General features: G+C 43.9%; 1 pseudogene; it reads left to right on the top strand.

The window, feature by feature from the left end:
• Window positions 1-10997: 10997 nt before the first annotated feature.
• On the top strand, window positions 10998-12106 carry LOC114498532 (annotated as a pseudogene).
• Window positions 12107-19705: the final 7599 nt, after the last annotated feature.

The raw sequence follows: 19705 nt of genomic DNA on the forward strand, positions 1-19705 counted from the left end.
TTTTTGATCTCTTATTTTCATATATACTGTGGTACTGTTGGCTGTTTGCTCTGTTCCTCCATAGATCAGCTAGGTTTTTCTTCCATGTGTAGGAAGAAGTGGAATCTGCTCCCTCCTACCACACCACCATCTTCCCTCCCCCTAAAGTCTTTAAATTTTAAAAAAATATATTTTATTGATTATGCTATTACAGTTGTCCCATTTTTTCTCCCATTTATTCCCCTCCTCTCTGCACCTCACCTCCAACCAGCATTCCCCATCCCCACCCAGTACATGTCCATGGGTCATATATATAAGGTCTCTGGCTTCTCCATTTCTTATACTATTCTTAACCTCCCCCTGTCTATTTTATGCCTACCAATTATGCTTCTTATTCCCTGTACCTTTCCCCCCATACTCCTCCATCCCTCTTCCCGCTGATAACCCTTCATGTGATCTCCATTTCTGTGATTATGTTCCTGTTCTAGTGGTTTCCTTAGTTTGTTTTTGTTTTAGATTCAGTTGTTGGTAGTTGTGAGTTTGTTGTCATTTTACTGTTCATATTTATGATAATCTTCTTTTTTTTAGATAAGTCTCTTTAATGTTTCATATAATAATGGGTTGGTGATGATGGACTCCTTTAACTTGATCTTATCTGGGAAGCACTTTATCTGCCCTTCCATTATAAATTATAGCTTTGCTGGATAGAGTAATCTTGGATGTAGGTCCTTGCCTTTCATGACTTGGAATACTTCTTTCCAATCCCTTCTTGCCTGCAAAGTTCTTTTGAGAAATCAGCTGAAAGTCTTACAGGAACTCCTTTGTAGGTAACTGTCTCTTTTTCTCTTGCTGCTTTTAAGATTCTGTCATTATCTTTAATCTTGGGTAATGTAATTATGATGAGCCTTGGTGTGTGCTTCCATGGGTGCAACTTCTCTGGGACTCTCTTGAGCTTCCTGGACTTCCTGGAAGCCTATTTCCTTTGCCAGGTTGGGGGAAGTTCTCCTTCACTATTTGTTCAAATAAGTTTGCAACTTCTTGCTCTTCCTCTTCTTCTGGCAACCCTATGATTTGGATGTTGGAACATTTAAAGTTGTCCTGCAAGTTCCTAAGCCTCTTCTCCTTATTTTGAATTCTTGTTTCTTCATTCTGTTCTGGTTGAATGTTAATTTCTTCCTTCTGGTCCAAATTGTTGATATTTATCCTGGTTTCCTCCCCTTCACTGTTGGTTCCCTATATATTTTTCTTTATATCACTGTGCATAGCCTTCACTTTTTCCTCTATTTTGTGACCATACTCAACCATTTCTAGGAGCATCCTGATTACCAGTGTTTTGAACTGTGCATCTGATAGGTTGGCTATCTCTTTATCACTTAGTTGTACTTTTTCTGGAGCTTTGATCTGTTTCATTTGGGCCATATATTTTTGTCCTGGGCATGCCTATTATGCCCAAGTAAGGGGTGGAGCCTTAGGTATTCACCAGGGTAGGGCAAACCACTGTCACTGTGTTGTGGCACTATATGTGGGGGTAGGGTCTGAGAGGGAACAATGATGCTTGCTCAGCTCTTAGCTGGCTTTCAGTCACTTTCCCAGTTACCCACAAGCAAATTGGGCCCTTCTGATATTGATTCCCAGGTGGGTGGGTTTGTGTATATTCTAGGATCCTGTGGGTCTCTCCAGAGAACTCTCCTATGAGGCTGGGAGTTTCTCCCACCACCTCAGCCCCCTCAGGTTTTTATAGCCAGAAGTTTTGAGGCTTTATTTCCCTGCACTGGAAACCTGGATTACATGGTCTATCTTGCACCCCAGTTGTTCCTCCCAGTTTATCTGCGCACAAATGTAGTACTGCCGGCACCACCAGCCACCGCCTTGCCCTTAGTTCTCTCCACGCTGGCTGCCCATCTATGCCCCTCCTACCAGATGAAAGTTTCTTCTTTAACTCATTGGTTGTTGGACTTCCATACAGTTCAATATTTTCGCAGGTCTGGTTATTTTTTGTTTTTAAATTTGTTGTTGTCCTTCTTTTGGCTGTGGGAGGAAGCACAGTGTGTCTACCTACACCTCCATCTTGGCCAGAAGTTAAGTTTCATGATTTTTAAAACATACAACAGCCTCTGAAGAGTGTTTCACCTAGTGAAAAACAAAATGATAAAATGTGATTGGGATTTTATGTGGAAAAGGGGGAAGGGAGAATAGGGGTTGTAGATGAGAAACTATCGAGTGCTAAGTGAAAAACAACCAACATGTTGTACCATCCTATCACATGGAATACTCTACTGGAATGATTTCCAAAACTAGCCCTGGTTCTTGACGTAATACTGACCCAATAACAGTGAAATGTGAAAAATGTAAAATTTTTATGATGCAATGATTGTCCTTTAATCTGAACTTACATGTATTTTAAGTACCAACCACATTTAGGGTGAGAAGAAATGTTGACTTTTGTGATGACCTAAAATAAGGTCTTTACATAGCAAATAATACATTTCAACACACTTTATTTTCTACTTTTCTTAATTTTTAACTTTTTCTAAAAATATTATCTAAAGGAAATTTAGATTGCAAGATTCTAGACTGTTTCGTGATATATTTTTACACTAATCTTACTTAGTTTTCTCTGTAGTGAAATGTCTTTGCTAACCACTGATGATACTGTTACCACACCAAAAAAATTGAGGTTAGATTGACTGTCACCACAAAAGCCAAACTTGTGAGGCAAGGAAGGAACTTTATTAAGGTGCTGCACTACCTGGGAGAATGGCCACCCATCTCAAAGACCATCTTGCGCAGAGTTCCTGCTCCAATTGAAAGTATAGTCCTTTGGATTCTGCAGGCAGCTGCTAAGCAGTCAGAGTGCCCTTCCTGGTAGCATAGCTTGTTCCCAGCTGCTGTTCATTTCCTGCTCTCTCCTGAAGCCTGTGTGTTGAGCCTGCATGGCCATGGGCCATGCAGCTGCTAGGGCCACAAGGTCACATGAGAGAGAGCATGTGAATGCACTGGTGAGCCCACCGTCAGGTGGAGGCCATGGGCCACATGGCTCCAAGGCCATGTGGCCAATGGAGAGAATAGGTGAATGCACTGTGTGAGTACAGTCACAAGTAAGCCAGCCATAGCAAGAGAGAGAGTTTCTTTATTCTCCTGAAATTATATTAGCTGGGGTGTGTGACATACCAGATGCTTTCTCAAAATGACCAATCAAGTTCACAAACTTTCCCCTGCTCACTGTAAGAACCTCCACTTGCTGCCATCTTGGCCAGTGGGCAGAGACTTCCCAGTGCTCTGGACAGACTGTCTACCAGTAACAATATTTGCTATAAGGATATCAGTAAGCATAGACCTTAATTTCCATCACATTTCTGGCCTTTAATTCAGTGATTTATCACCATAATACAGTTCTTACAGCCTCAGTTATTTAAATGTCATGTGAGTAAAATACTCTCACCTATTCCAAGTATTTGTTAAGAGAAATGAAGAAGAATTAGATATGCATTCTTCTCTCATTGAAAAATCATTTATTTTAAGGACAAAATCATAGTGGGGAAAAAGAAATTTGAGTTAAAAGTTTATATCTTTAATCTAATGACTACCAGCTATATTAATTTAAATGATTTTTTGGTAGTGTCTGAGTTGTGATTTCTTCTATTGTAAATAAGGGAAAATGGACTGTGGTCATTTAGCTTTACCTGAAAAATAAGTTTAAAAGCTATATGGTTATATTCTGAAATGTATTTCAATTAGCTGTAAATAAGATCCACCTTTAGCTTTTGAGTTTAATAGCATGGTAAAAAGTAACTCTTTCTGAACAAGAGTGTTTACACAGAGTAAATTTCTTAACAATTGGAATTCCTTTGCATTTTTATGGTTTCTGAGAACACTGTTTCAAGAAACAATTTTGGTTTTGAAAAAGAACGTGTGCTGATGTGTTAACATTCTGCCACCACCTGGTGCATTAGTTTAACAGCTGTTCATTGAGGGCCTCCTAGAGGGTGTGCAGTGCATAATGGCACTGGTGGTAAAGTACTGAGTTACCAGCATTACCTTCGCAAAACTTTGTTTCCAAAGGAGAGAGATACTTAATAAATAATTATAAACATACATGTTAGATTATAATGAAATAAATTAAATAAAGTGGAAGTTTATCTACAAATCTATCAAGAAATGTGTTATAGGAGGCAGTAAAACAAGTTAATCAAATCCTCATAATGATACAACTGTCATAAAACAAGTTTAAAAGCATACATCTTCTCTTTTACTGAAATGAACAAGACATCTAACTCCCCCATTACACAACATGATACTCTGCTTATTTAAAGATAAGTGCAAAAACACCAGCCTTTCACAAAAGGAAAAATACTTTTCATACTGTCCTCTGTCATCTTGGGTAATTGAATGGTAAAACTGTCCTAAAAGTTGTTTAAAATATTGGATTACTTAAAGTACCTGAATAAATGTAAAAATCTGAGATTTTAAAAAACTTGTATGTTTATGGGAACATCAGTAGTTCACATGTGCAAGGTTTTGATTCAACACACTGAAGACAGTGAGAGAGTAAGCAGGTGCTCACTAGAAAGTGGGACAAAGTAAGTTACAGTCTTAGACCTGCCTCTGTTGTGAACTTGATCAAGTTGTTTAACTTCTTCCAGGATCTTGTACCTTCTAATATGAAGATGAAATTTCATGTTTTACCTACATAAAGAGATCTTCTTAAGTCACAGTGAAATAACTTTCGCACTAAGGGTCTCTAAATCTACTCATGTCGTACAATATTAACATGGGTCTGTTATGTAGAGTGGTCACTGGGTTCCATGGGGTTTCTGTTTTCATTTATAGAATAAATTAACATTAGAAACTTAAAAAATTGTACTATAAAGTGAAGAGAGAGCTATGTCTTGATTCAATATTGCTGCTGCAACATATTACCACAAATTCAGTGATTTAAACATAAATATGTATCTTGCAGTCTGCAGTACTGAAGTCCAAAATGGGCTTAACTGGGTTGAAATCAAGGTGCCACCCTGGCTGCATTCCTTCTGGAGTCTTGCAGAGTGAATCTGTTTCTTGCCTTTTGCAGGTTTTGGAAACTTCTTCCCAATTTTTGGCTTGTGGCCCCCTTCCATCTTAAAGCCAGTGATGGCATCACCCTGACCTCTACGTCCATTATCACATACCCATACACTGACCTTTGACATTTATTTATTTATTTATTTATTTAATTTTTCTTTTTCAGAGAGAGGGGAAGAGAGGAAGAGAGAAAGGGAGAGAAACATAGACCTGAGAGAAACATGAATCAGTTGACTTCTATATGTGCCTTCACCTGGGACTAAACCTACAACTCAAGCATCTGCCCTTACCAGGAACTGAACCAGTGACCTTTCTGTTTGCAGGATGATTCCTAGCCACCTGAGCCACACTGGCTGGGGCCAGCCTTCCTCTTAATAAGGACTCTTGTGATTACTTCTTTGGACCCATCAGATAATTTAAGGTAGTTTATTCTTCTCAAGAACTTAATCACAGTGGGAAATATTCTATTTTCACATTGGTATATCAAGAAATGAAGCTGAAAAATATCTAAAATTATTTAATAACTAATTAATTACCCGATGACCCTGCAATTCTACTATTCAATATAGTTCCAATACAAATATGTATATATGTTTACTAAAGTTTAGAAAATTTCAATGGCTGTATTATTTATAAAATGCCCACCTTGAAAAAAAGTTCAACAGTAGAATGGATAGATAAACTGAGGTATATTCATAAAATATACCCTTACATAGCAAAGAAAGTTCCATATTACTGCTGCAATAGTGCAGATATAATTTAACTCAAAGAATCCAGAGGCAGAATCATACTATTATATGAATCCACTTATGGTTTTTGCATGATGAGCTTCTCACTCTGATGCATGAAGAGTGGCACTGGAGTCAGAACATATGTGTGTCTTTCAACATTGCCATCTCCAATAGAGTGTCACAGAGGAGCCCAAGTGGTTCCCTACCTGAAATGGGTAGAGGACAGCAAAGAAAGGACACAAGTAAACTGAGCCCCTCACTTTGTCAGACTGCATATGGACAGTTGTGGTGTAACTTTGTATGGTGTGAGGTGCAGGGTGAGTGGTCAGCAGCCCAGAGGGGCCCTTGAAAACTCTTGTCTGAGGAGGAAGCTCAGGTAGGAAACCATAGGTAGTGACTCCTTTCCTGATGACAGCTCAATAGAACTTTAAACCCTGGTAGCCATGCAGCCGTTTCTAAAGAGGCCCTTATTTAGCTTGATTAGCTGGAGAAGGTCAAGAGGCCAGGATGTTAAGTTGTTGCATCCACATGTCCCAAGGCTGTGGTCTGAAGAGAGCTCATAGTGACAGGCTCTTTAGATGTTGCAGACTTTGGGTCAGATCTCACACCAACAGCCTCTGGCCATTTTCCTGGAGAGACCCAAGGGTAATAAACCCATGGAGACCCAGGTGGTCCAGTTCAGGCCAGGCCACCACTCTGATCCCACCTGGGCATCTCTATGTCTTGTCTGTGCATGTGTGTGTGTGGAAGAAAAGAGGTTCACGTATGGAGGGCCTGTCTTGAGCAAGAGCAGGCTGAGGAGGGTTCCAAAGCCTGGTGATCTGGTTGTGTTCACATTCACCTTCCAGGTCAAGGCCTGCTGGGTGTATCTGGAGTGTTGAGAGAATTCCTGTGCCTGAGGTTTATCCTAATCCCTGGATGTGAATTTCATTTTCCCTGGTGGAGGTCTGTGCAGACACAGGTCTGGGCCTGAGCTGGGAGCAGAGATCCAAAGGAAGCAGCAACGACGAATTGACAGGCCTCTGATGCCTCTGGTCTGGCTTCTGGTCATTGTCATTGCAGAGCTCTAATGAGGACATCAGCAAGGAGATAGTCTAGAGGGACAGCCATCTGTACCACTGAGGGAGAGGTGCACCAGGCCACCAACAGGCCAGTGCAGGCCCTGCAACCAACTACAAAGATTCACTTACGGCTTTTGCATGGTGAACTTCTCACTTCTACCTGAAACTGAGGGGTGGTGTTGGGGTCAAGACAAATGTTTGTCCCCCAACATTGCCGTCCTGAGAAGAGTGTCACAGAAGAGCCCCAGTGTTTCTGTACTGGAAGGGGGTAAAGGACAGCAAAGAAAGGGCACAAGTAAACCGAGCCCCTCACTTTGTCAGACTCTGCATATGGACAGTTATGCTGTAGCTGTGTATAGTGTGGGGAGCAGGGTGAGTGGTCACAAACCTGAAGGGCTCTTGGGGAGCTTTGTCTGGGGAAGAAGCCCAGGCAGGGGACCACAGGCAGTGACCTCTCTTCTAATGATAGACTTCAACAGAGCTTGGAACCCTGGTCACCATATTCTCAATAAGGCCTGAGCCAGCTCACTTGGCTGGAAAATCTTCCCAGAACAAGATGTTAATTTGTTGAATCCCCTTGTCACAATGCTGTGGCCTCAGGAAAGCCTGCAAAGACAGTTTCTTTAGACATCACAGATATTGGATAAAATCTCACCCCAAAATCTTTGATTTTCCCCAGAGAGACCCAACCAAACATAAGGAAGCCCAGGGTGGTCCACTTCAGGCCAGGCCACCACTCTGATCCCACCTGGGCATCTCTGTGCCCCTCCCAGTGTGTGTGGAGTGGGAAGCTTTCACACAGGGAGCATCTGCCCTGAAAAAGAGCAGGCTGAGGAGGTGTCAGAAGCCTGGTGGGCTGGATATATTCACACCACAGGTCAAGACTGGCTGGGTGGATGTGAAGTGCCTGGCAGTGCCCTGTGCCTGAGGTTTACCCTGAGCCCTGGAGGAGAATCCCATGTCTCCCAGGTGGAAGCCTCTGTAGACACAGTGCTGGGACTGATCTGGGAGCTGAAGGTCAAACAAGCAAAAGCAGCAGTGAAGATAGCCCTGCAGGGCTCTGATGCCTGTAGATGGGCTAATGGTGATTCTCACTGCAGAGCTCCACTCAGGACTTCCTCCAGGAAATGGTTAGTGTGGACATCACTCCATCCTCCTAGGGAACTGCAGGTGTGCCACACAACCCACAAGGGCCAGTGGAGGTCCAGGCTGATTGATCATGGTGGCTACTAAGGGGTCTGCAGAAACAGGGTCTGTGTATAGCTGGGGATGACCCCAACATTGCCCAGGCAGCCTCCTAGGTTCCTGTCCCTGGTTGATGTGCACTTCATCCTGTGCAGTCTTGACCTGGAACACTATGTCAACTTCCTTGGACTAGGCTTGAGAACCTGGAGCCCCCATTAGAAGTAAAGGCCAACCATGAGGAGGCAGTGAGGCACGGTGGGGGTGTTACAAAGAGAGCATGTGGGGAGGAGCCAGGGCTGGACACAGAACAGAAACCTGGAGGCTGGCATTGGGCCAGGAACAAAGTCTGCCTTCAGACCATCCATCTGGTGGACTTTGCAGGGAAGATGTTCTGTGGTACGTCCTGGACTGCAGCTTTTCTAGAAGGCTCTGGATGTGCTATGTCTCTGGAGGGCACCTGGAAAGGCAGGCACATGACTAATTTTTTCTCCTCTTCCAGTTCTAGCACAAGCCCAGGAAGCAGAGCTGGCTCCAGCTTTGGTGTCTGCACATCCTCAGGAGCCAGCTCCAGGTGCCGCAACCAGTGCAGAAGTAAAGGTTGTTCCCAAATGGACGACTGTCCACATCTAGTAGCCACTCCAGAGCTGCAGGCAACACCAGCATCCATTCCACCAGCAGATCTGGAGCAAGAGGCAGCATGTAGAGTGACTGACTGTTGCAGGGGCCCAGGATCCAGCACTTCTGCAGAGAAAACAGATCATCAGTTGCACCCACACTGGCTCTTGCATGGTGCCCTGACATTTCACAGGAACCACCATTCTTGCCAGGTGAACCATCACCTGCACCTGTGCTGGATACTGTGGGAGACCAGGTGATGGCCCAGGGTCTAGCACCTTGTCTGCAAGAACTATCTTCTGCACCAGCAATGGTTTCTGCAAAAGACCAGGAGCTGGCACATTACACAGCACCCACTCTCAGAGAACTGTCACCTGCACTTGCACCCGCACCCAAGAGCTGACAAATTAACTACCCCCGCCCCCACAGGTAGAACCATTACCTGTGCCTACACTGGATTTTGCAGGAAACCAGGAACTGGCACATTACCCATCACCCCCTGAGAGAAGAGCTGGTTTTAGGAAATTCCTCAGTGCCAGCTATACAGCCTTGGGTTTCACCTGCTCTCCCACTAGAACTTCCCTAACCCTTTCTTTCAGCACTTTGTTTTTGGTGTTATTTATCGTTTATATTTTTGTCTTAAGTATTGTACCTTTTAATTTATTCAAGTTGTAAATTACATATTATGAACTGTTTTGTTTTAAATTGTGCAAATTGTGAGCATTATGTACATTCACAAGGCTGTGCAACCATTCCCGCAATCTATTTGCAGAATATTTTAGCTCTCCAAATGGAAACCCTTTAACAAAAGCACCCACTCCCCATTGCTTCCTTCCCCAGCCCCTGGCAACCTCTAATCTGCTTCCTGTCTGTGTTCCTTTACCTATTCTGGATGTTTCCCAAAAACGGAATCTTACCACAGTTATTTGCCTTTTTCTGGCTGCTCACATATTTAAGAAGGAGCTGATTAATTTTTCTGTTTCTATTTGACCTAGCATTTTTGTTATTTTGAAGGGAAATTCCAAATGAACTGAAGATTAGATGTAAAGATAAAAGCCCTTTCAGTTAGTATATGTGTAATCTCAGCCATAGAGGCCTCTGTGATTAGTGTGACCCCAGACCCAGGATCCAGTCAGGAAATGGCTGGTTCTTCCTGTGCCCAAAGCAAAGAAAAGAAAAATGCTGAAAGCTGGAAAGAAAAAACATAACCTGGAAAGCATTCCTTACAACCCAAGGCCAAGAAACCTTTAACATCCCTGTGATGCAGAAAACTCTCAAAATCAATGTTTTAAAAATGAACAAAGAGCAAACCCATGCACATCCAATGAGAGGCAATGTGTATGCCAGTACATGTCAGCAATGCCCCACCTCTTCAGTAGGAACATACAAACCATAAATACTGTGTAGAGAGCACTATCATAATCAGACTGACAGGCTTTTAGTCAGGAGGTGATCAGCTCCAGGGACAGAGTGAGAAAGCAGAAGCCCCAGCAGATCCCCTAGAGAGAAGTGGGAAAGGCCCCAACTCTGGGGGAACGATGTGCAGAACCCTTCAAACTTGCACAGGTGCTCATGTGCCTTCACCTGGCAGTGTTCATCTTAGGAGGCTACCCCACAGAAATACTTGCACAATTTTTTAACGATGTATTTTCAGGACTACTCATCAGAGCACTGATGAAATAGCCCAGAATTGGAAAAAACAACAATGTTCATGTGGAGAGCTTGGGATTTTATCCATCCTGGTACACAAGGAGATGTGAAGCTGAGCAGCTGTTGAAGTGGGTGTAGGGGACTCCTTGTGCCACGTGTAAAGACCTCAGTGGTTTTCTTAAGTGAGATATGTGGACCAACCATCTGCATTCAGAACCCCACCTGTTAGACCACATGCATGTGATTTCAACAAGCAGACATGCATACATATCAATTCATGACAGAGACAGAAAAAGACAATGAGAAGCAGAGCCTGAGAGAGATCCACCACACCATTCACAATGGTCACCTCTGAAGGCAAGACTTGCAAATCTGTTCTCCCTTAGGTGGTGGTTTTATTTTTTATAAGGTGCATTACTTTTATAATTCTAAAAACATTAGGTTTTCCCTGCATCACTTATTTATGGAGTAAAAACAATTATTTAGTTTTTAGTTTTAAAGGTGATTTTTACAAGGACAATAAGGGTTTATTATAGTAAAATAGTGAGTTCCAGAGGAATTGAGAACAAAGTTAGAGTGGTGGCAGTTGGAACAGACATGGAATGGGCAGAGGAGGAAGAGCTCTCACTAGAGGGATGGGTAGGAAACCAGGAAAACCAGTACCTGGAGGAGATAAGAATGGAATTAAGTGTTAGATGCTTCTGACAGAATCTGGATGTCTTCTTCAAGGAGCCAGGCATCTGATATAGACAAGATTTTTTGATTCTTCATTGATATGCACCCCCCACCAAAAAGCCCAGGATGCTGCTTCCAAGCTTAAAGGCTGAGGCACTTGTGCTGGTGATTGTATCATGCATTAGAGCTACAGTTGCACCCCAGTTTCCAGCCCTGAGATCCTGGAAGGGGTTAATTCAGGCCTGACTGGATGCTGCCATTGATTTTGTTCTTCTAGAAGATAAAGAGAGCAAAACATTTCAGAAATGTATACATAAAGATGAGAATTTTATTTATGGTGTTCATGGCCTTATTCAAAAACTTTCTCCTCATACTAGTAATGTTTAAACCATGTTTCTCAAAGATCATTTGTATGCAGTATTCCATGACTTGGAGTCAAAGATGTAAGACTCAGGAAAACAGCTACTTCAGTCAGTTCTCCACCAGATGGAAAATGGAGCCCTGGTAGTATCCACAAATTTCAATAGTCTCCTGGAACTGTGTACAGCAGATCAGGGAAAACAGCTTGAGTCCCCTGACCTTACTGATGAAAAAAAAAAGGCCCTAGAGTGGGCTTAAGAGAAGCAGAAACTGAATGTGTTACGCATCCATGGCATCTACACCAACCCTTGTGGTATGTCCTTCATCCAGCTGGGCATCAGATGTTCTCAGAACACTCAAGTTATGAAAGGGATGCAGAAACTCTGAAAACAAATCACTTCTTTTCCTGGGCTCTGGCTGGACTGTGGATGACATCACTTTCTAAGCCCTTTTACTGGAGGCTGTCAAGCATAAAATTGACTTAGACAATTTCATGCTTGTTCAGAGAGGAGATGTAGATGAGCTCAAGAAGCTTTGAATAGACAAGGGGGGACAAAGGGATTTTCTTTGCTCCTTATGGAAATGAATATGCTGATCTTCCAGAATATTTCAAGTGACTGACCAGTGAGATTTCCACGAGGGGCAGTAGATCAGCAGGGATGGTGAGAGAATGTCAGCTAAATGGCCTGTGTGCAGCACACTGTGAAATGAGAGACCACAGTACTTGAGAGCACTGCAGAAGTTACTACCATTAGACCAAGCTCTAAGGCCCTACCATGGACAGTGTTTACCAGTCAGTTTGTAAGAACCCAACACAACTCTTGGGAAGAACCAAAACTCAGAAGTTGAAGGTTGGAGCTATGCAGAGTTGGAGAATGGGGATGTTCCAACTTAATTTTTCGTGCCAGACAGTTCTTGATCTTACGTGGCTTGTTCCAGTTCAAGAATACCCAAGTGACGATGGGACCCAGATGAAGTTCCCGACCCCACAGGCTGGACATGCCCATGTTTCAGCAGCTGAGGAAGCTGCTGCTCTGCATGAAGAACCTGGGATGCAGATGCCATGGAACTACCATGGCCCTTGTTACAATTTTGTACCCTATACTCGGTTTTTCACTTAATTGTTTTTTAAAAACAAGACTTGAAGCTCTAGTTTTCTAGATCTTTTACAGTGGACAGTATTTTACATACATGAGCTGTACTAAAAGCTTGTTTAAAATAAAAAGAATAAACAATGAAGTGCTTTCCCTCAGAAGCAGCTCCCTCAAAGTGGTGTGCAGTGCTCCAGCCTCTCCCCTCAGTGAGCACTGTGTGCAGCTCTGTTCCCATACACACGTGTGCCTGTGGGGCTGGTCATGCATGTTCAAATACATGACTGTGTAAAATCACACAGCTTGATCTGGCCATTTTAGTAGGGTTTTTCCCCCTACAATAGCAGATGCAGTCAAGCATCAGGGATACTTGCATGCATTCTGGAATCATTCAATGGCTGAATTTAAAAAAAGTTGTGTTTTGTTTATATAGACACCTTATTTTGGGTTCTGAAATGAGTATGAGGGTGTGGTGAAACAAAATGTGGTCACATATGTAACACCACAGCCAGCGGGTCTCTAGGAAAGTGTTATGAATCCAGAGTTAAGAGCATGGTGATCTGGTGGCAGCCAGCATGGCCTCATTGGTGCCTGGAATAGGGGTGAGCCCATCTCTCCAATAATGCTCTTCTTGCTGTCTCTCTTTATGGAGGGCTTGGAGAGAGTTAGCAATGATACAATCTGTCCTGCTGGGTCAAAGTACTCCAGGTAGGAGCAGTCAAATATACTGACAGTGGTTTTGAAAAAAGTACATCCTGCCAAATACAGGGTGCACCCTACAAATTACTCAAATGAAGGTACTGTGGAAATTACAGCTTTCAGTTGATTCAGAATTAATAGTTGTAGTTCTTTAATGCTTCTTCCCATGTAACAGAAAACTGAAAAGGCAAAGCCATATTCTTTTCATTTACATGTGGAAAATCATGTAGCAATCAGTATTGCTACAACCACAGATTGAAAGATTCATTTAAAAGCCAAGTGCAGGTGCCCTGACAGGGGTGGCTCCATTGGTTGGGCATCATCCCACAAAGTGAAAAGTTCTCAGGTTAGATTCCTGGTCAGGGCACATGCCTGAGTTGTGCATTCTGTCCGGTCAGGGCATATACGAGAGGCAACCAATCGATGTTTCTCTTCCTCTCTTTTTCTCTCCCCTCTCTCCTCTCTCTAAAAATAAATAAAATCTTAAAAAACAAAAAAGCCAAGTGCAAGTGCAGCCATTGCCAGGCTCATCAGGTCTCAGTCAAGGCTGAACAGACAGTAGCTGAAATCTTGAGTCAGCCTTGTGTCAGGGCCTTACAGACTTTATATGTTAACCCAGCAAGCACCTGTCCAGCTGGCCGCTTTCCCACTTGGTTGCATTAACTGCTCTTCCAGGGCTGGTCAGTTGAAATAACTGCTGATTCCTGGCAGCTGTCATGTGACAGTTGGTTTGGAATATTCTGGGTTCTGAGACAGTTTGAGAGCCAAACAGACAGTTGATCACTGCTCATGACAAAGGCTCACAGCCAAAGATCCAACCCTGAATGCGTGTGTGTGAGGAAGCTAGGGATGGGGAGCAGGGCTGGGGGTGTCCGAGTGCTTGTTTTTCCCAAGGGACCTCAGGCATTGGTTGGGGGAAAATGAGCAGGATGCTAGTCAGTTTTTAGAATCTTTTCCTGACTCCCATTGCCTGCATTTCTTTTCCAAATATTAGGCTGATGGCCTTGATTGCCCCAAGGAAGGCTAAACCAGTGACAAGGACAACAGATTATTGGCTCTTCTGTGGAGAAAGGTCAACTTCATGAGCGTATATGTGAGCATGGTTTTATATACATGGACCAAAGATGCCCAGATTATTGTCCCTGTGTTTTACTGCACTGCGGGCTGGACCACTTGTTCAAAAACTACCTGACCCAACTCCAATTCTCACCCATGCAACGGTTTAAATTAGAGCTGAATAAGTACATTTTAGCCATTTAAAGTCTGCCTGCATTGCGTAGTGTGATATGTGTACCACCACCTTCTGGCCATGGAGAAGACAGATCCTGGTGGCAGGGTGGGGGTATGAACAAGCTCAACCCACTGTAGCCCTCTGGCTTCTCTGACCCAGAGCCCCCTCACCATACTGCTGAGAAAAGTCACGAGACAATTCAGGTCCCCAACTGTGCCCATTCTCTCCCTGGAGCTACCTGCTCTTTCCCCTTCTGGATCAGGACCCCATCCTGTTATCTCTGGAAGGGCCTCATGCTGGGTGGGACTCTGTCTGCATACAAACCTGTCAAAGTGCTCCCCAAATAAAGCGTATTGTGTGTTACTGCCTCCTTGTGGTGGACATGTTTTCACTTGCTCAGCATGAAATCCCTGAACTGAATACAGAGCAGAGTTGGAGCCAACAATCAGGTTCTGCATAGTGTGGAGGGCAGTGATGGGAGGGGTTTCCACCTGCTCCTCATCCACTTAGGCTGAGTCCTGAGTGGTTCCAGGTGAAGAGTGTGTGGCCAAACTTCGTTATGAATGTGCAGTCCAGTGGGTATGATGTCAGGTCTTTCTCCTAGAGCTTCAGAAGAAAGCATGTGGGACAGGTGGGAGGGGCCAACTTCATGGACATGCAAATTGTGTATTTGTACATTAATTTTTATCTTTGAACTTCTGCTTTGCATTGAAATATGGTGGCATATAGATCACGCAAATGAGCAGAGGAGATATCCAGGTAGCTGTCTGTATACCTGTGGGCTCAGGCATGAGGCTCAGTGGGCAGAGAGAGCATCATGCAGCAGAGGGTTTGGTCTGCTGACCTGGTGGGTGTGTGCACCCTGGACATTTCAGAGACCACAGGTCCCTAGCAAGTGTCTAGGCTTGGGACCCAGAATAAAATTGTTTGTGATAATGCTAGCAGCGGAAGACTGAGTAAGTTATATAATGTCTAACAACTGGGGTGTACAACTGAAACTGGTATAATATCACATGTCAACTATAATTGAAAAATAAACCATGATTTATTTGTTTAAAAACAAATTTTTACTATATTTTTCCTGTTACCATTTAGTCAGTCTTCTTATACTCCCCTCCCCATATCACAGTCATTACACTGTTGTCCATGTTCATGAGTCCTTTTTCCTTTTTTGCTCAATCCCTCCACACACCAAACCCCCTTAGCTGTCATGCTGCTCTCTATGAGTCTGTCTCTATTTTGCCTATTAGTACAGTTTTTTCATTAGAGTCTGTAGGGGACTGGTTTGCTTTAGTCTGGCAAATGTCTCAGCTCTGTATGGAAAAGCTACAGAAATGAAGTGGTAGGCAGAAGCCAGACCTTCAAACTGAGTTTTCCTGTGGGAATCAGGTCTAGGAAATGCATACTCACTGTTATGGCTTGCTCTTACTAAAACTCCATCACCCTGGTCTAAAACAACAAACGTATACTGTCTATCTTCAAGGTAATTTCCAAAGCCTGTGTGAATTCTCCCACTGACAGAGCTAATCAGCTCACTGCCTTTCCCCTTTGCATGTTAGTTTCATTTCCTTGAATGTACCTAAAATGTAGGCAATAATATTCTATGTAATAGATAATAAATCCTTCTTTGATATAAGACCTGAGAAAAACAATAAAAGCCTGTCTAGGCAAGGGTCAGGTAGCTCTCCTCTTGAGGGAGTGGCCGAGGCACTCATAGTCACTCTCCCCTTGAGAGAGTAGCTGCGCCATCCCCATTTTCTCCACAGGATTGCTGTCTCCTGTGCATTTATTTACTCTTTCAGTCTCAACAGGTGGACTCTACTGGCCAGAGTCTGCCACAAGAGTCCACATATGAGTGAAATTATACAGTGTTTGTCTTTTTCTGACTGGCTTATTTCACTTAGCATAATGTTCTCCTGGTCCATCCACACTGTCAGAAAGGGTAAAATTTTTTTCTTTTTATGGCAGAGTAGTATTCCATTGTGTAAATGTCCCATAGTTGTTTTATGAATTCATGTACTGATGGATATTTGGATTGCTCCATACCTTGGCAATTGTAAATAATGCTGCAGTGAACATAGGGGTGCCTATGTTCTTTTGAATTAGTGTCTTGGGTTCCTTTGGATATATTCCCAGAAGTGGGATTGGTGGGTCAAAAGTCAGATCCATTTTTAATTTTTTGAGGTATCTCCACACTGCTTTCCACAGTGGCTGCACAAATCTGCATTCCAACCAACAGAACAAAAGGGTTCTCCTTTCTCTACCATCCTCACTGGCAGTTGTTTGTTGATTTATTGGTGATAGCTATTCTGACAGGCATGAGGTGGTTTTAACTTGCATTTCTCTGATTATTAGTGATGTTGAGGATCTTTAATATGTCTATTGGTCATCTGTATTTCCTCTTTGGAGAAGTGTCTATTCAGGTCCTTTGCCCATTTTTTAAATTGGATTGTTTTTTAATTTTTTTGATGTTGAATTTTGTAAATCTTTATAAATTTTGGATATTAACCCCTTATTGAATTATCATTGAATATGTTCTTCTGTTTCTGTGGATTGTCTTTTTATTTTGTTGATGTTTTCTTTTGCTGTGCAAAAACATTTTAGCTTGATGTAGTCCCATTTGTTTTTCTTTTGTTTCCCTTGTCTGTGGAGTATATCCAATCAAATATTGCTATGAATGGATCAAAAAACTATGGCACACATACACGATGGACTTCTATGCAGCAGAAAGAAAGAAGGAGCTCCTACCCTTTGTGACAGCATGGATGGAACTGGAGAGCATTATGCTAAGTGAAATAAGCCAGGTGGTAAAAGACAAATACCATAGATCTCACCTATAAGTGGCACCTAATCAACAAAACAAACAAGCAAGCAAAATATAACCAGAGACAATGAAATTAAGAACAAACGTATAGTAACCAGAGGGGAGGTGGGAGGAGATAATGGTGGGGGAAAAGGGGAAGGATTTTCAGGAACATGTATAAAGGACACATGGACAAAACCAAAGAGGGGTAGGATCAAGGGTGGGAGGTGGAGATGGCTGGGGTGGGGGGAGTGGTGGTGGGGAAAATGGAGGCAACTGTACTTAAACAATAAAAATATAAAATTTTAAAAAGTTCCTTCCTGCATTTTTTTTATCAAAACCTTTTTCTGTTGAAACACTCTTTGTTTTTCATTTACTGGATCATAGGATGAAGGTATAGAAATAATGAACTTAATTTGAGTTGAATCATAGTTGTAAATATAAAACTTCAAACTATAATGGTTTTAGGAAAATTATAAAATAACATTTTTTAGTCTAAGAACTGTGGACATTTAGTCACTGGCACCAAGTTCACGCCTGACCAGCATCATGCCAGGGCCAGTAGAGCACAGACAGAGTGGGCCATGACAGGGCAGCAGTCAAGGCCTGGGCTTGCTGTTGGCTACAGGGGTGAGGGTGAGAGAGGTTAGTTACAGTCCCTCCAGAGGAGCCAGTGTGTTCACAATCAGGAGCTCATGAGGAGCCTCACCCTTCCCAGCACCCAGCATCATCAGGTGGTAGGCACAGGGAGCAACCTTGGTCAAGTGCTTAGGTCTGCCCAGAGAAGGGCAAGGCCAGTCTGCAGTCGACAGTGGGTGTGTGCATGGCAGCATCGCTGGCACATCCTGGGCTCCTGGTGCTCAGCACAAGGAGGGGGTAGGGTGCTGCTGCTGTCTGTCATGCTCTGTTTCAGGCTTGGGACACAGACCACAGTGGAAGGTCCTGCGGGGCCAAGCTGGCATCTATTCTGCTCTCTGGATCTATCACTGCCTTTTCAGACCAGACCCCCTCTTCCCAGGCACCTAACCTGAGTCCACTGGGTGGAGTGAAAAGAGGACAGGCTCCAAGAGGGCCTCGAGCCCAGCAAAGTGCACAGTGACCAAGTGATGATGACAGCCTTGTTTTTCCAACTTAACACAGACTGGATGTGCAGGGTGATGACTTGGGGTGCCAATGGCTCTTGCTAGAAGGGGCTCTGTATCCTGAAGTCCCTTATAAAGGCTTCTGGAGAGTGGGAAGAGCTCTGGATTCAGCTGGTACCCCTGCCCATGCCCAAGGGGCAGTCTAGAGGGGAATCTCAGGCTGAGAGAGACTCCAAGTGATGACTCCAGTGATGACTCCAAGGCTCTGGCATGGGCTGGCTTGTGCCATATATATCTCCATCAGGTGCTGTGTGGAGGTCCTAAGGAGGGAGGAGGAAGAAGGAGAGCGGGCCTAGGGTCTAGTGTGGGCCAGTTGAGAGAGACCCAGGACGCAGGCTGCTATTCAACTTCAGGACTGCTTCAGAAGGCCAGGGCACCTAAGGCTTAGTGCATGAGGCTGTTGATGATGTGGTCCATGAGCAGGCATTAGACCATGAGCATGACACACAGTTGCCCATGCCATCATCACCACCATAATCTATCACCACCACAATCTCCTGTATGCCAGCCAGCTCTGGTGGGGCCAGAGGAAGAAGACAGCAGATCAGTAGTGTGAGCTCCTTGTACAGCAACAGCAGCTGCAGGCACAGGCAGTGGCAAATGCTACCTTTCACATCTTGCAGCAGTCGTGACAGGAGGCACTGAGTAGCATGTGAGCAGCTATGCACCAAAAATCACACGCAGTGCACCTCATCAGCTACAGGCAAGCAGTGTGCAGCTGGGTGGCTGGCGCCTGAATCCTTGCGGGGCTGTAGAAGCATAGGCACCACAGCCTGCCTTCTGCCTGGGGGAACTGAGGCAGCAACATAGGAACCTTAGTTGGTAGGAACCTTAGGGCATGTAGACCAACACTACCAGCTGGAGGTAGAGGGTGGAGGGCAGTGGAAAGGTGGGTGGGTGGGGGGTGGCCAGCAGCAGCAGCAGTGGCAGCGGAGAGGCCTGTATCTAGTGGCTGGGCCTGGCCAGGCACACAGAGCAAAGGGTCACGTGGGGCACCACCGCAGCCTGGACCCTAAAATAACATCTTGTCCCTGAAATATACAAAGTCTTCTCAGACAGGACACAAAAATTTCTAAATATAACATAAAAATATTTAGACTACCTCAAAATTTTAAAACTTGCTTAGCAGGAGAGAGATATCAGCTAGTTAATGGAGTACTAGGCCCTCCACTCCTGTCACCACTCAGCAACATCAATGTGACAGCAGTCCTCAGACAAAAGTGTGTTTGTGGGAGCTTTGGGGTCCAGGTAGGAGACTGCAAAAGTCCTGTAGAACCTAAGACTGAGGGGGGATGGTTTGAGAAGGCAGGAAAGTGCTCAGGGGGCAGGTTACCAACTGTGGTTCTGACTACAGACCCAAAACAACCCTGTGAAAATGGCTACAGAGATTTTGGATTTCCTCTTGACACCTGCATCATCTGC

The sequence above is a fragment of the Phyllostomus discolor genome, chromosome 6, assembly GCF_004126475.2.
Source record: "Phyllostomus discolor isolate MPI-MPIP mPhyDis1 chromosome 6, mPhyDis1.pri.v3, whole genome shotgun sequence".
In the NCBI taxonomy this organism is placed as follows: Eukaryota; Metazoa; Chordata; class Mammalia; order Chiroptera; family Phyllostomidae; genus Phyllostomus; species Phyllostomus discolor.